Source organism: Phocoena phocoena, chromosome 2, assembly GCF_963924675.1.
Source record: "Phocoena phocoena chromosome 2, mPhoPho1.1, whole genome shotgun sequence".
Classification (NCBI taxonomy): Eukaryota; Metazoa; Chordata; class Mammalia; order Artiodactyla; family Phocoenidae; genus Phocoena; species Phocoena phocoena.
Window position 1 is genome coordinate 45265313 of NC_089220.1, and position 14145 is coordinate 45279457.

Genomic DNA, 14145 nt, shown 5'->3' on the forward strand with positions numbered 1-14145 from the left:
GCGGCGGCGGCAGTTGGCCTGGCTCGCTCCCCACCGCTGAGGCGGACCGAGCGCCCAGCGCGGCGCGGCGGAGCCCAACGCTCGCCCCGAAACCCATTTGTTTGGCTAGAACGGCGTGACGTCACGCGCCGGCCCAATCGACGGTTGGCCAGGGGAGGGGCCGCGGAGCCAGGGAGTCGCAGCGCCCCTGCCGGGATTCTGCGACACTTCGGACGCTGGGGGTGCGAAGAGTGGGGGACTTAAAAAAGGGAGAGCCGGGTGAGGCATCTTCGGGCCCCCAAGTGGTGAAGAGTGAAAGCTCGAGTAAGACCTGAAGAGAAAGGAATCAACCCCTCAGGCTAGCCAGAATGGTAGTAACGCCAGTGTTCAACAGCCAATAGACATGACAAATCTACTAATAATACTCATGGGTGGATGTGGAGCTATAAATGGTGTTAGATTACTGTTAGATAACCTAGTAGACTTGGGTTCAAATTTTGCTTCCGCTACTGTCTGGGGAGGCTGGGCTTCAGAGTTCTCTTTTGTAAAATGAAGGGGTTGAAAGAGTCCTTTATGTTATTCTTTTCTATGCAAATCATGGCAGGAATATCTACCAGCAAGCTGATCAACTTTGAGGTTGACAGTCTCAAAATGTGATCTTTAGAAGTTTAAGAGATTGTAAATGATGACTATAAGAAGTTTTTAGTATTTTACTTAATACTTTCAAATCAGAGTGCCAGTGAGGACCCTTTTACACTCAGCCTTTAAAATGCTAATTGCTTTCACTGTAAAAATAATTTTAACCACATCATAAAACATGAGGACAATAAAGAAAAAAATAATCCTTCACTCTAACACAGCCACTCAGCATTCAGCTTATTTTCTTTTAGACCTTTTGTCTCATGCATATTTATTTTACAGTGTTGTGATCATAGTGTACACAAAATTTTGGATCCTGGTGGGTTTTGGGTTTTTTGGGGTTTGGGGGGGGGTTTCTTTCATAACTATTTCTGCTATTTCTACATAAGCTTCATAAACACTTTAACAGCTGCATAAAATTATATTAGGCGGACATACAAATTTTACCAAATTCTTTATTCTTGGACTTACTTATTTCCTTCCCTTTATGCCGTTATAAAGAAACCATAGGACATTCTCATGAATGTAAATTTTTAAAGATAAATACCCAGAAATGAAATTTCTAGTTGAAAGAGTATCACCACTTTTATAGTTACTAATACAAACTGCCAAAATGCATTTTAAAAGGTTGTACCAAGTTTCATTTAAATCTGCAGCTTTGATTTAGCCAGCCCTTTTAAAAAGTAGTTTTGTCCAGTTATAAAACCACTCTTTTTTTAAATTTACTTATTTATTTATTTTTTGGCTGCATTGGGTCTTCATTGCTGTGCGTGGGCCTTCTCTAGATGCAGCGAGCGGGAGCTACTCTTCGTTGTGTGCGCGGGCTTCTCATTGCGGTGGCTTCTCTTGTTGGAGAGCACTGGCTCTAGGTGCGTGGGCTTCAGTAGTTGTGGCTCACGGACTGTAGAGCACAGGCTCAGTAGTTGTGGTGCACGGGCTTAGTTGTTCCGTGGCATATGGGATCTTCCCAGACCAGGGCTCAAACCCGTGTCCCCTGCATTGGCGGGTGGATTCGTAACCACTGCGCCACCAGGGAAGCCCTATAACTACTCTTAAAATATATATTATAAAACCTTAAATATCAAAAAATTAAATAAAATAAATATTTCCTATGATCTCACCACCAAGAAATAACCACATAACACCTCCATCTAGACTTTTATCTGTATAGATAATTTTTTTTTTTTTTTTTTTTGCGATATGCAGGCCTCTCACTGTTGTGGCCTCTCCCGTTGCGGAGCACAGGCTCCTGACACGCAGACCCAGCGGCCATGGCTCACGGGCCCAGCCGCTCCGCGGCATGTGGGATCTTCCCAGACCGGGGCACGAACCCGGGTCCCCTGTATCGGCAGGCGAACTCTCAACCACTGTGCCACCAGGGAAGCCCTGTATAGATAATTTTAATCAAAGTTGGAGGGGGTCATATTGTACATACTGGAATTAAGCCATGTCTTATTTAATATCTGATCAATATTAGCTCAATGTATCATGATCACTTGAACCTTCTTTATGTCAATTTTTTTTTTTTTTTTTGCTGTACGCGGGCCTCTCACTGTTGTGGCTTCTCCCGTTGCGGAGCACAGGCTCTGGATGCACAGGCTCAGCGGCCATGGCTCACGGGCCCAGCCGCTCCACGGCATGTGGGATCTTCCCGGACCGGGGCACGAAGCCGTGTACCCTGCATCGGCAGGCAGACTCTCAAACCACTGCACCACCAGGGAAGCCCTATGTCGATATTTGACTCAAAGTTCAATCCATCCTCTCAGGTTCATCTCAAACACTGTCCTCAAAACCTCTTGATTATTTCAATGAATCAATAATTGATTCCTCTTCCCTTATGGCCCTTATTTTACTCCATGCACATCTTGCATATGTGTATTTAATACACCCTACTAGATTCTAAACTGCTGGAAAACAAGGATTATACCCTAGTATCCACCAAAGGATCTTGCAGTTGATATTGCTTAAACATTTAATAATTAAATCCATGTTAATCATCTGCACTTTTCTCATGACAATAGATGAATATGATCTCCATTTTCAGTGTTTTCTGAAGTTGGTTAGTTGCCACCATTTATTGCATTTACAACGTATAATCCAGACTCTATGTTAACTGTTTTGTATACATTATCTCATTTAATCAGAAAACACCTCTATGAGATAAGTACAGTTGGTCCTTCATATCCATACCATTTTATATATTTTGATATCCACTAGGGATCCTAGGACCCATCACCCTCAGAATCCATGGGACAATTATATAATGTTTCAATATTCAGTGTTCATCAAAGTGTGTTTTAGAAATGATACTGTTTCTCAACTGAGGTGGGGATATTCTGTACATTAACAAATGCAGGATAAAAAATGTACTGTGCCTTCCCTCTTGTTTCAAATGTATAACCTTAAAGCTAAGTATACCTACTGAGAGCTTATGAATATTCTGCAGTTTAAGCAAAATATAATATTAAAATTTCCATATAAAGTTCCACACAGTATGAATGTATGGAATATATATATGTGTATGGACTATAAAATATGTATATATGTATGGAATATAAAATTTTCATACAGATGAGGAAACCCAGGCTTGAAGAGTTAAACCATTTGACCAAGATTAAACAGGTATTATTAGAGCCAAAGTTAGCAAAGACCCCAGAATTCTTACCATATCACTCACTGTATTGTTACTGGGAATTTCAGAGGGGTGAAAGACACTGAAACTACAAAACACAACACAAATATCATCAAAATGAAGTGACAATGGTTTCCACGTGGCCAGCACATCTTCATCATAAGAGTTCCATTAGAGTCAGTGTGGTCTACGGGGCTTCCCTGGTGGCACAGTGATTAAGAATCTGCTTGCCAATGCAGGGGACATGGGTTCGAGACCTGGTCTGGGAAGATCCCACATGCCCCAGAGCAAATATGCACATGCTCCACAACTACTGGGCCTGTGCTCTAGAGCCCATGAGCCATAACTACTGAGCCCTCATGCTGCAACTATTGAAGCCTGCGCGCCTAGAGCCCATGCTCCGCAACAAGAGAAGCCACTGCAATGAGAAGCCCACACACCACAGCTAGAGAAAACCCATGTGCAGCAGCGTCGACCCAACGCAGCCAAAAATAAATAAAAAATAAATTTAAAAAAAGAGTCTGTGTGGTCTAATGCAGTGTTTCTCAAACTGTCTCTGGTTAAGGACCAGTTGTGGGTTTTTTTTTTAATATTTAATACATTGAGAACTGATTCTTTTGTAAAATATAGTAAAACTGAAACTACTAGAAATATGAAATTGTTTGATAAAAGCTCAAATTCTTGATTCTTAAACTCAGCACACAGAAAGTTAGTCAAATTGCTAGTAAGGTTTCTGAAACTCTTCCTCTCATTTCTGCTCTTATCACAGGCTTGCTCTAAAGCTGGCCAGTGGGCCACACTTCGAATAGCACTGGTCTAGGAGAAGGATCAGACTAGGAGGCAGTGAAACCACTTGAGGCAAGTCCTTCCTTTGATTCTATTTCTCCATTTGTACAATGGGAATAATCCTTGAAACAAGCCAGTAGAGCCAGTGCAGTGCCTCAGGCCTGAGAAGGAGCTCTTGGGTGGGGTTGGGCATCAGTGTGGCATGGTGAGGTCATGGGACTGATAAGGTGCTGACAGAAGAACAGAATAAGGTGGCCTGAGATGGCACAGCCACAGAGAAGTTCTAAATATATGTAGTATATAACTTTGGTTATTTCATCAATGATTGGAACTTAGTCATCTCAAATCAGCAAACATCACATTAAATTAAAACCCAGTGTAATGGGCTTATTTGTATAGACTGGGGCTCTCAGCTCAGAAAAAAGTAAGAACCTACCACTTGCTCCTCAATAGCTCACTCCTACCTCCAAAGGAAAAACACCATCTCATCTTCCTCCCCACCTCCAAACTCTTCATCCTTAACCCAACCTACTCCCTCCACTGCAGGACAGAGGAAACCAAGAGGCAGGCTCCACTGGACTTTGCCTCTAGGTCTCTTTACTACAGAACTACAACCCTGAGTGTGATCGTACCTTTCCCTACCTACTAATTGTATTACCATGAAGCTCAAATAAATGAGAAAAGTGAACGTGCTTTCCAAAATTTAAAGTTTACAAAGGCACGCACTTAACTTCGCCTGGAATGAAGTCGTTGGAGCATGTGTGAAGCGCTGAGTTTATGCCCGGCCTGTGCATGGATGAAACGTGGTGGTGGTGAATGGAGAAGGTAGAGGCTACGCAGCCACAAGAAAGAGCTTCATTCACAGTAAATAAAAGAGCAACTAAAGAGAAACAGAAGAACCAGGGCAGCAAACTGCCAAGAGAGAAGAGTGTATCTCATAACTGAGATGTGGATTGTGAGGGATAGAAAGTTGAATAAGTATTGAAACCAGAAAAATACCAGAAAATCATAGTTCTTATCTTTCTTTTTGGATCTTGTGCCCCTGTGAAAATCTGATAAAAGTTAACAACCAGGAGTCTTCTCAGGAGAAAACAAAAACAAAAACTGATATACGCAGAAATCATTTTGAAAATAATTTTAATTTATTCAAAAACTAAGTCCCTTAGAGGACTTCCCTGGTGGCACAGTGGTTAAGAATCTGCCTGCCAATGTAGGGGACATGGGTTCAAGCCCTGGTCCGGGAAGATCCCACATGCCGCAGAGAAACTGAGCCCTGCGCCACAATTACTGAAGCCCTTGCCTAGAGCCTGGGCTCCGTGACAAGAGAAGCCACTGCAATGAGATGCCCACGAACCACAATGAAGAGTAGTCCCCGCTCACCACAACTAGAGAGAAAGCCTGTGCGCATCAACAAAGACCCAACACAGCCAAAAATGAATTAATAAATTTTTTTTAAAAAGTCCCTTAGTGCTCGCTTCGGCAGCACATATACTAAAATTGGAACGATACAGAGAAGATTAGCATGGCCCCTGCGCAAGGATGACACGCAAATTCGTGAAGCGTTCCATATTTAAAAAAAAAAAAAAAAAAAAGTCCCTTAGATCAACTTGCTTTATGGTGACCTGCACACTTATAAAGGGAAGTAAAAGACAGCAGCCTCCTCCAGGGAAATGCCAAGGTAAAACCAAATCAAGGTCTCAGGACTTCCTGTCTCCAAGGTATTGCCCTTAAGAGATCCCATTGTTGGGCTTCCCTGGTGGCTCAGTGGTTAAGAATCCACCTGCCAATACAGGGGACACAGGTTCGAGCCCTGGTCCGGGAAGATCCCACATGCCGCGGAACAACTAGGTCTGTGTGCCACAAGTACTGAGCCTGTGCTCTAGAGCCCACGAGCCACAACTACTGAGCCCACGTGCCACAACTACTGAAGCCCGTGCGCCTAGAGCCCATGATCCGCAACAAGAGAAGCCACTACAATGAGAAGCCTACACACTGCAACAAAGAGTAGCCCCCGCTCACCACAACTAGAGAAAGCCTGCACAGCAACGAAGACCCAAAGCAGCCAAAAATAAATAAATTAAATTAATTAATAAAAAAAAAAACAGATCCCATTGTTGTCAGTGCCCTTTGACCTTTCAGCAACTTTAGATGATGGCTTCTACAGCACCAACACAAAGATCCACGGCAATTTCCATATGTATCCCACCTCTTGATAACATTAAAAAAAAGGGAATCCCTCCAGAAATCTTCACATTCTTATCATCATAATTAACACTTGGGTAGATTTGATACCCTGCCCAATGGTCTCCCTCCTTAATGTCTGACTTTTTACCAGAAATAAAGGCATAAGTAACAATCTGCATTCCTGATGTTCCTATATTCTAAATATCTGTGTTGTCAATGAAATCTAAGAGTAGTTCAGCAAGAAACATTTTGTTAGCTCCTTTATCAAATCAGGCAATCTCTGTTCCATCTCAAGGCCTTTGGGCCTACACATCCCTCAGCCTGGAGGCCCCCTTTTCCCCCTCTCAGCACCTGGTTAGCTCCGACACTACTTTACATGTTGGCTTAAAAGCTCTTCAGAGCATTGGAAGTGCCTTAATATATTTAAGAGGGACCTTGGAGGGAGAGGAAGTTGAGCTGGTGAACTTGGCTTAAAGTACCTTTGCCTAGGGCTTCCCTGGTGGCGCAGTGGTTGAGAGTCCACCTGCTGATGCAGGGGACATGGGTTCGTGACCCGGCCCGGGAAGATCCCACATGCGGCAGAGCGGCTAGGCCCGTGAGCCATGGCCGCTGAGCCTGCGCGTCCGGAGCCTGTGCTCCGCAATGGGAGAGGCCACAACAGTGAGAGGCCCACGTACTGCAAAAAAAAAAAAAGTACCTTTGCCTAGCAAATCTGGTTTTTACTTAGATTTTATATATTTTTAAAATTTTATTGATGTATAGTTGATTTACAATGTTGTGCTGTACAACACTTTCTGCTGTACATCAAAGTGATTCAGTTATACATGTATATATTCTTTTCCATTATGGTTTATCACAGGATATTGAATATAGTTCCCTGTGCTGTATGTGTTGTTTATCCATCCTATACATAGTAGTTCGCATCTGCTAATCCCAGTCTCCCAGTCCTTCCCTCCCCTAGGTTTTATTTTCATCTGGGGTCACATGGGGAGGTAGCTAAATCCTCTTCAAGCCATGACTTCCCTAGCCATACTATCTAGTCTCTCTGAAGGAGAGCAGTACCCTGTGGGGCCCTCCCAGGTACAAATCCTTTCTGTGTCTCCCCCCATCCCCCCACTCTCTTTCTTGTTTGTAGGAAATAGGCTTCATTCAGCCTCCTTGACCTACCCTGAGTTCCAAAGTGCAGGTTCAAACAGTTGCTTATCAGAGAAGAGAAGGAATGCAGAAACAAGGAGGAGCAGTTAAGAAACAATAGTGCAGGACTTCCCTGGCGGTCCAGTGGTTAAGACTCCATGCTTCCACTGCAGGGGGCACAGGTTAGATCCCTGGGAACTAAGATCCCATGACCAAAAAAAAAAAAAAAAAGAGAAACAATAGGGCAGCCACGGGGCAGGGTCCTGGCTCCTCTTCAAGGAATGTACATAACAATACCTTTGAGTTCTTCTGTGGGAGCTAAGGCCCCACCCAGGTGGAGGATGGTAACTTCAGGCTGAAGCACAAGATTCTTGGAGCACCGCCCTATTACCTCACCACCAACCAATCAGAAGGAAGTCTGCACACAATGGAAGATAAGGAAAATAACAAAGACACTTACCCCCTCCCCAAGTGGTTCTCCCTTTAAAAACTTTCACAGTTGAGCAGAATCTTCAGAGTTGGTTTTGGGGCATGAGTCTACCTTCTCCACTTTGCCGGCCTCCTGAATAAAGTAACCTCTCTCTTCCTACTACCACCTGTCTCTCAAATATTGGCTTTCGACTGGTGAGGAACTGAACTTGAGTTCAGTAACATCTCCCAAATTACCCTCTTTCACAAAATTGTTTCACAAAACTTCATAATACTAATCACGCTACTTTTTTATTTATTATAACTCCCTGTAGAGGGACTGAGTTTTATTCATTGCTCTATCTCAATGCCAAGTCCAGTGTCTGAGACTTAGCGGGTACTCAGTGAGTAATGTTTGAGTGACTTCTTTTTAAATGCTAGAAAGATTTTTCTGCAAGGACAGCAGTGATCTATATTCAGAATGGCTTAACTCCTGCAGTTATGAGAGGTAGAAATTTTTGAAGGGAGGTAGAAAAAATAGAAGGATCTTCCTGCTCCTAGAAGAATCTTCTTAGTGGGATTTTCCCCAGGAGATATTCTCTCCACAGCTAGTGGAATAAGATCAAAAGTGATGGTCCAGATAAGACCATAGACTCAGTAGCCTGTAGCCACTGATGTGAGAACACCAAATCTGAAGCTAGATGGTGGGGCTTCTTACAGAACCAGGAGGACAGCTGTGATTAAGAGACTAGAAGCCTGGACTTCCCTGGTGGCCCCATGGTTAAGACACTGTGCTTCCAGTGCAATGGACATGGGTTCGATCCCTAGTCGGGGAAGTTCTGCATGGGTGGGGGTTGGGGAAGAGACTAGAAACCAAGCAGCAATGCTGTCTAAAGAAACAGAAGGAAAAGAAAATCATGAAAGGAGAATACAGGGACTTCCCTGGTGGTCAAGTGGGTAAGACTCCGCTCTCCCAATGCAGGGGGCCCGGGTTCGATCCCTGGTCAGGGAACTAGATCCCACATGCATGCTGCAACTAAGCATTCATATGCCGCAACTAAGAAGCCCAAATGCTGCAAATAAAGATCCCACGTGACACAACTAAGACCCAGTGCAGCCAAAAATGAATAGATAGATAGATTTTTTTTAAAAAAAGGAGAAAGCAGTTTTGCATATACTGCTAATTATTATAACACAAAGGAAATTAAACCCACTCAAGAATCATGCTGCATTCTATGTACAAACATACAACAGGCAAAAGGAAAGTAGCTCATCACACACACACAATCCCCAAGCCCATCAATCCTTCTTCCTGCTCTTAGCATAAAATTGGAACTCTTTACTACAGCACATTATAATTAGACATGTCCCCTTCCTCAATCTCTCTCCATTCTGCCCCTTGTCTTGGCTGAAATGTTACCTCCCCAGAGAGCTTTCTTTAACTCTCCTATGGAGTATTTCAGCCTTGTCACTTTCCTTCACAGTATCTATGCCTGACACATAATGGGCGCCCAATAAATATCTGTTGAATTATTTAAAATGTTCATACTTTTTCACACCAAACAACTTAATCCAGGATGCATATGTTCATCACCAATGGATGACTAATAAAAGCAACAAGAGTAGAAGGTCTTGTACATTAGAAATAGAACCTGAATAAAGTCGGAATCTAAGGTATCGGTACAAGAAAATGACCAAAAGTAGGAACATCTGAACCCTGCAGAACCCAACCAACCAGTCATGATTTTAGTGCTTCAACACAAATTACGCTTGATCAAATTTTCTGGTTCACCAATTGATTGTAAGTATATTTATACTATCTACTTGGCATTTAGACGGGAACTAGTGTTCATTGGGTAATACCAGGTAACTCATTCTTATACCTTTCATATTTTTAATAAGGCTCTGATCTGTTTGTTGAAAAATGACAAGAAAGAAAATGGTGGGGGCAGAGAGGAGTCCATTGGCTGTCTATAAAATAGCAATTTCCTTTCTCTTCCTTGCTAACAGAATCCTGGTTTGGGGCACCTTCTGTGTGCTTCAGGGGAGCTGGGCCCAGATCCATGGGATGAATAATGATTGACCTAAGCCAGTGATTCTCAATGGGGTGATTGATTTTGTCCTCCAAGGGACATTCAGCAATGCCTGGAGATATTTCTGATTGTCACAACTTGGAGGGAAGTACCATTGGCATCTAGTAGGAGAGGCCAGGGATGCTGCTCAACAGCCTACAATGTACAGTTCAGCACTGCCACCACAAAGAATTATCCCTCCCCAAAGGCCAAAGGTGCTAAGCTTGGGAAACACTGCACTAAAGTAATCGGTGTGGTCCCGAACTCTTTGTCAGGGTTTGGTTCAGGCACGGGTGTGTGATGCAAATCTAGCTAATGAAATGCAATGGGTAGTTTACTGAGATACTTCTGGAAATGTTTTTTCTTACCCTTAAATAAAAAACGTTCATTTTTGGTTGAAATGCATTACTTTCCTAAATAAAATTATATTTAGGGACAATAAGACAGAGAAACACACAAGTAGAAAAAGTCCCTCATCTGCTGCTAGATGTCATTGTGTCTGCACGTGGTGCCTGGTACTATGACTGCCATCTTGGGACCATGAGAGTTGTTAGCTGCAGAGAACATGAGAGAACGGCAAAGCAGAAAGATGGAAGTAACTTGTATCCTTGATGACATCGTTGAACTTCTGATTAAAAGAGTCCTTGAGACTTCTTTTTATATAAAATAATAAATTATATTACTTTTAAGGCATTTATAGGACTTCCTGAAAAATTTGAAAGTAGCTGAAAACATCCTGATACATATAATATATATTTGTGGGTGGGAGTTTGTCATATAGAAAATAAATCAGAGGGGAGAGACACTAACCTATTTCTTTGGGTGCTAGTGCTACCATAACCTAATAATAAAATAATTTTGTTGGGCTTCCCTGGTGGCACAGTGGTTGAGAGTCCACCTGCCGATGCAGGGGACACAGGTTCGTGCCCCGGTCCGGGAAGATCCCACATGCCGCGGAGCGGCTGGGCCCGTGAGCCATGGCCGCTGAGCTTGCGCGTCCGGAGCCTGTGCTCCGCAACGGGAGAGGACACAACCGTGAGAGGGCCGCGTACCGAAAAAACAAAATTTTTGTTTTGCTATGCTTCTGGAATAATCTTAAACTAATGATACTAGAAGTTGATAAAACCAGTGGGAAAAGAATCTCTGTCAATGCATGTTTGTGTTCTTTATTTTTTTAATTAATTAAGTTTATTTGTTTATCTTTGGTTGCATTGGGTCTTCGTTGCTGAGCGCGGGCTTTCTCTAGTTGCAGAGAGCAGGGGTAACTCTTCGTTGCAGTCCGTGGGCTTCTCATTGCAGTGGCTTGTCTTCTTGAGGAGCACGGGCTCTAGGCACGCGGGCTTCACTAGTTGTGTCACGTGGGCTCAGTAGCTGTGGCGCACCGGCTTAGTTGCTCCAACGGCATGTAGAATCTTCCCAGACCAGGAATAGAGCCTTTGTCCCCTGCACTGGCAGGTGGATTCTTAACCACTGCGCCACCAGGGAAGCCCTGTTTGTGTCTTTAAATAAATGAGTAGGAACTCGTGACACTTTGAAATCTTTAAGAAAATGATATTTTCGAATCATTGAAATTTAATCTGGGGGAGCCTGTGGCATTAGCACAAGACTAGCCAGCCTCTCCTTATTCTTCCTCAGCTCTAGCGCACCTAATTCACAGGCACCTGCTATAGCAAAGGAAAGGCTGCCTGGTTAAAGTAATGTAGTTACATCAGCTTGCTAAAATGGTCCAGGGCATAGATTTTGCTCAAAAGTGAGTTCTTTAAAAAAAAAGCCACCAACATATCCTGCAATTTTAGAATTTGCTGACATTTTCTACCAGGCATAACTATGCTCTTAGTGCCAAGTCTTACTTTGAAATACCAAAGATACTTTGCAAAAAGTACAGAGCTCAGTTCCCAGCATTTCCTTGCTAAATCATTTGTTTTATCAATGAGTACTGTAGTAATAGTAAATTAATCAACTAGATATTTTCCTTGGAAAAGTATACAGTGGTTGGCTTCTTTTGAATGCACCACCACACGGACCCCATCACACTACTGTATTAGAGTTTACCGTTACTCTAAGAGAATCCCACCAATTTTTCACACCTCCCTCCTTGCCCCTTCTTAAGACTGCTGGGTTATATGTAATGTTTTGGTGGGCCTTCAGCAAGACGCATGCGATCAACAATACATACATGTATTGTTAAAGCAAATTGAGCCTGTTTTGTCCTTTCTTTCAGTGCCCCTCCTCTCAACAAAGACAAAGCACGCCTTCAAAGTGGCATAATGACCTTATGAAAGAGTGGGAGCGTCTGATTGCTCCCTCTCATTCAGAGCCACTCTGGCTTTCTTATCTCTCGGAGCCCCCATTTTCACATTCAGATTATATGCTCCTTAAGGCCCCATTGGGCTCCTGTGGCTTTGCCATCTGTTCCTTTGACTACTGCTGCACTTCTCCAGCTCCCTGTATGTTGTCCTTCTCTCTTCTGCCTCTGACCTCACTATACCTCTCATATTTCCTGACTTTCTTACCAAAATGACTTGACTTTTATAAACATTGCTAGTCGAGAAGAAGACTCCTGTTGGTCCATACATGATACCATGCGAGTCTCTACATGTTGAGTGTAGGTTTGAATCCTCTCTCTTTCTCAGTGACTTCCTTCATTCCCTGCTACTCAGGGGCTACTTTTGCATGGCTGCATGCATTATTTTTTTCACATTTCCAGTATTGGCAAAGCTCTAGAGCTCTACTCTCTGAATAAAATCAATGTGTGGTTAATATGTGTGGTAAGAATCTCATTCTTAAGTTCATTAAACACTTCTCTGAAATGTCCTAAATATATTTCCACATATGAGTTATTCTGTATGTTGGCACATCTGATTCTTAATTTCCTGCTTTGCGGAGGAAGTTGTACTCTGATGATAAAAGCCTTGCTGGAACATCACAGGAAAAAAAAATTGTTTTTCAAGCTCCAAAAGTATTGGTTAAGCCACTCTTCAACTAAGAGGCATAAAATGAATAAAACTGGTGTTCTTCATCTTTTACCTTTTTTGCCATTGCCCTTACATTAGGGTGGCTATCCAGCTGCCCAGAGAAGACACAAGTGCTGTGGTTCATACAAACATGTTATTTACCTACTACAATATCACGACTCCGGTGACTCATTCCCTGAATCCCTAAGCAAAATTTGTCATCCTCCCAATCTATGTTTCATGGTAACTTGTTCCACTTTTGCTATTTAACTTAAACCATTTAAATGTACTTTATTATGTATAGAGCTTGCCTTCTCTTCTGTGAGCTCTTTAAAGACATAAACTGATTTGTTGAATCAGTGAATGAATGAGCTAGAAGAACAATTTTATTGACTATATCAAAATATTCAGAGGTAAAAATATCTTTTCATTAAGTGCAATGCTATTTAAATTGCCAAACTTGTCAATTTTACCTAAATGAAACCAAATTAAAGAGCATGACCCTCTCCAATGGTCATAGCTTTGTTATCCTTCCCTGAGTGGTTAACTGGTCTTCATGCCCGGAGCGCTGCCTGTTGGCCTTTCAAAGGCTCACATTTTTCCTCAGTGCCTTCTCAAAGGTAAAATGACTTATATATTCTCTCCAGAGACACTGATGTTATACATTAACATTGGGTTTTATCCTGTATTGGACTATAATTTGTGCATTGTTGTCAAAGATGAATTATTTGAATCTTTTTAAAAAATATTAAATTACAATTTAATGAATTTGTGGCAAGTGTTGTTTTCTTATTTGTTTTAAAAGCACAATTTAATATTCATTTAGGCAGTAATTGAGCCTTCCAACTTTAAATTTTATTCCAGTCGGGCTCCCCCTTCTCTTTTACCCTTGTCATTTTTATAAAACTGTCAGTCAAGTTTAAATCCAGAGCAGGAATGACTAGCACCTAATGAAAAAGGAAGAGGAGGAGGAAGAAGAAGACGAGGATGAAGAAAAAGAAAGCTGTTTTCAAATACTTAAGGAAAAGTAAATTATTTTCATGTATATATAATTTGCCCTTATTTATAGGTATAAAAAAAGAAGAAAAGGAGATCTGGACAAATAGGGGATAGATGACTATGTAGGAATATATTCATACAATGGAATAAGAAACAGTATTAGAATTAAATCATTTAGATCTATATGTATCCACATGGTAATTCTCAGAAAACATTTGGTTCAGTGATAAAAGCAAGTTGCAGATGGATACACACTATACGTTACCATTTACACAAATCCTAAAAACATGCAAATAAAACACACACACAACAATGCTAAGTATTGTTTATGGACAGCTACAATCGCAATAAAAGTATA

At 42.0% G+C, this 14145-nt stretch overlaps 1 non-coding gene across 1 annotated transcript; it reads left to right on the forward strand.

Moving 5' to 3' along the window:
* Positions 1-5503: 5503 nt before the first annotated feature.
* On the forward strand, positions 5504-5610 carry LOC136119748 (U6 spliceosomal RNA). Its single transcript, XR_010655707.1, has one exon. It is a non-coding gene; the product is annotated as a U6 spliceosomal RNA (small nuclear RNA).
* The last annotated feature ends 8535 nt before the right edge of the window (positions 5611-14145 follow it).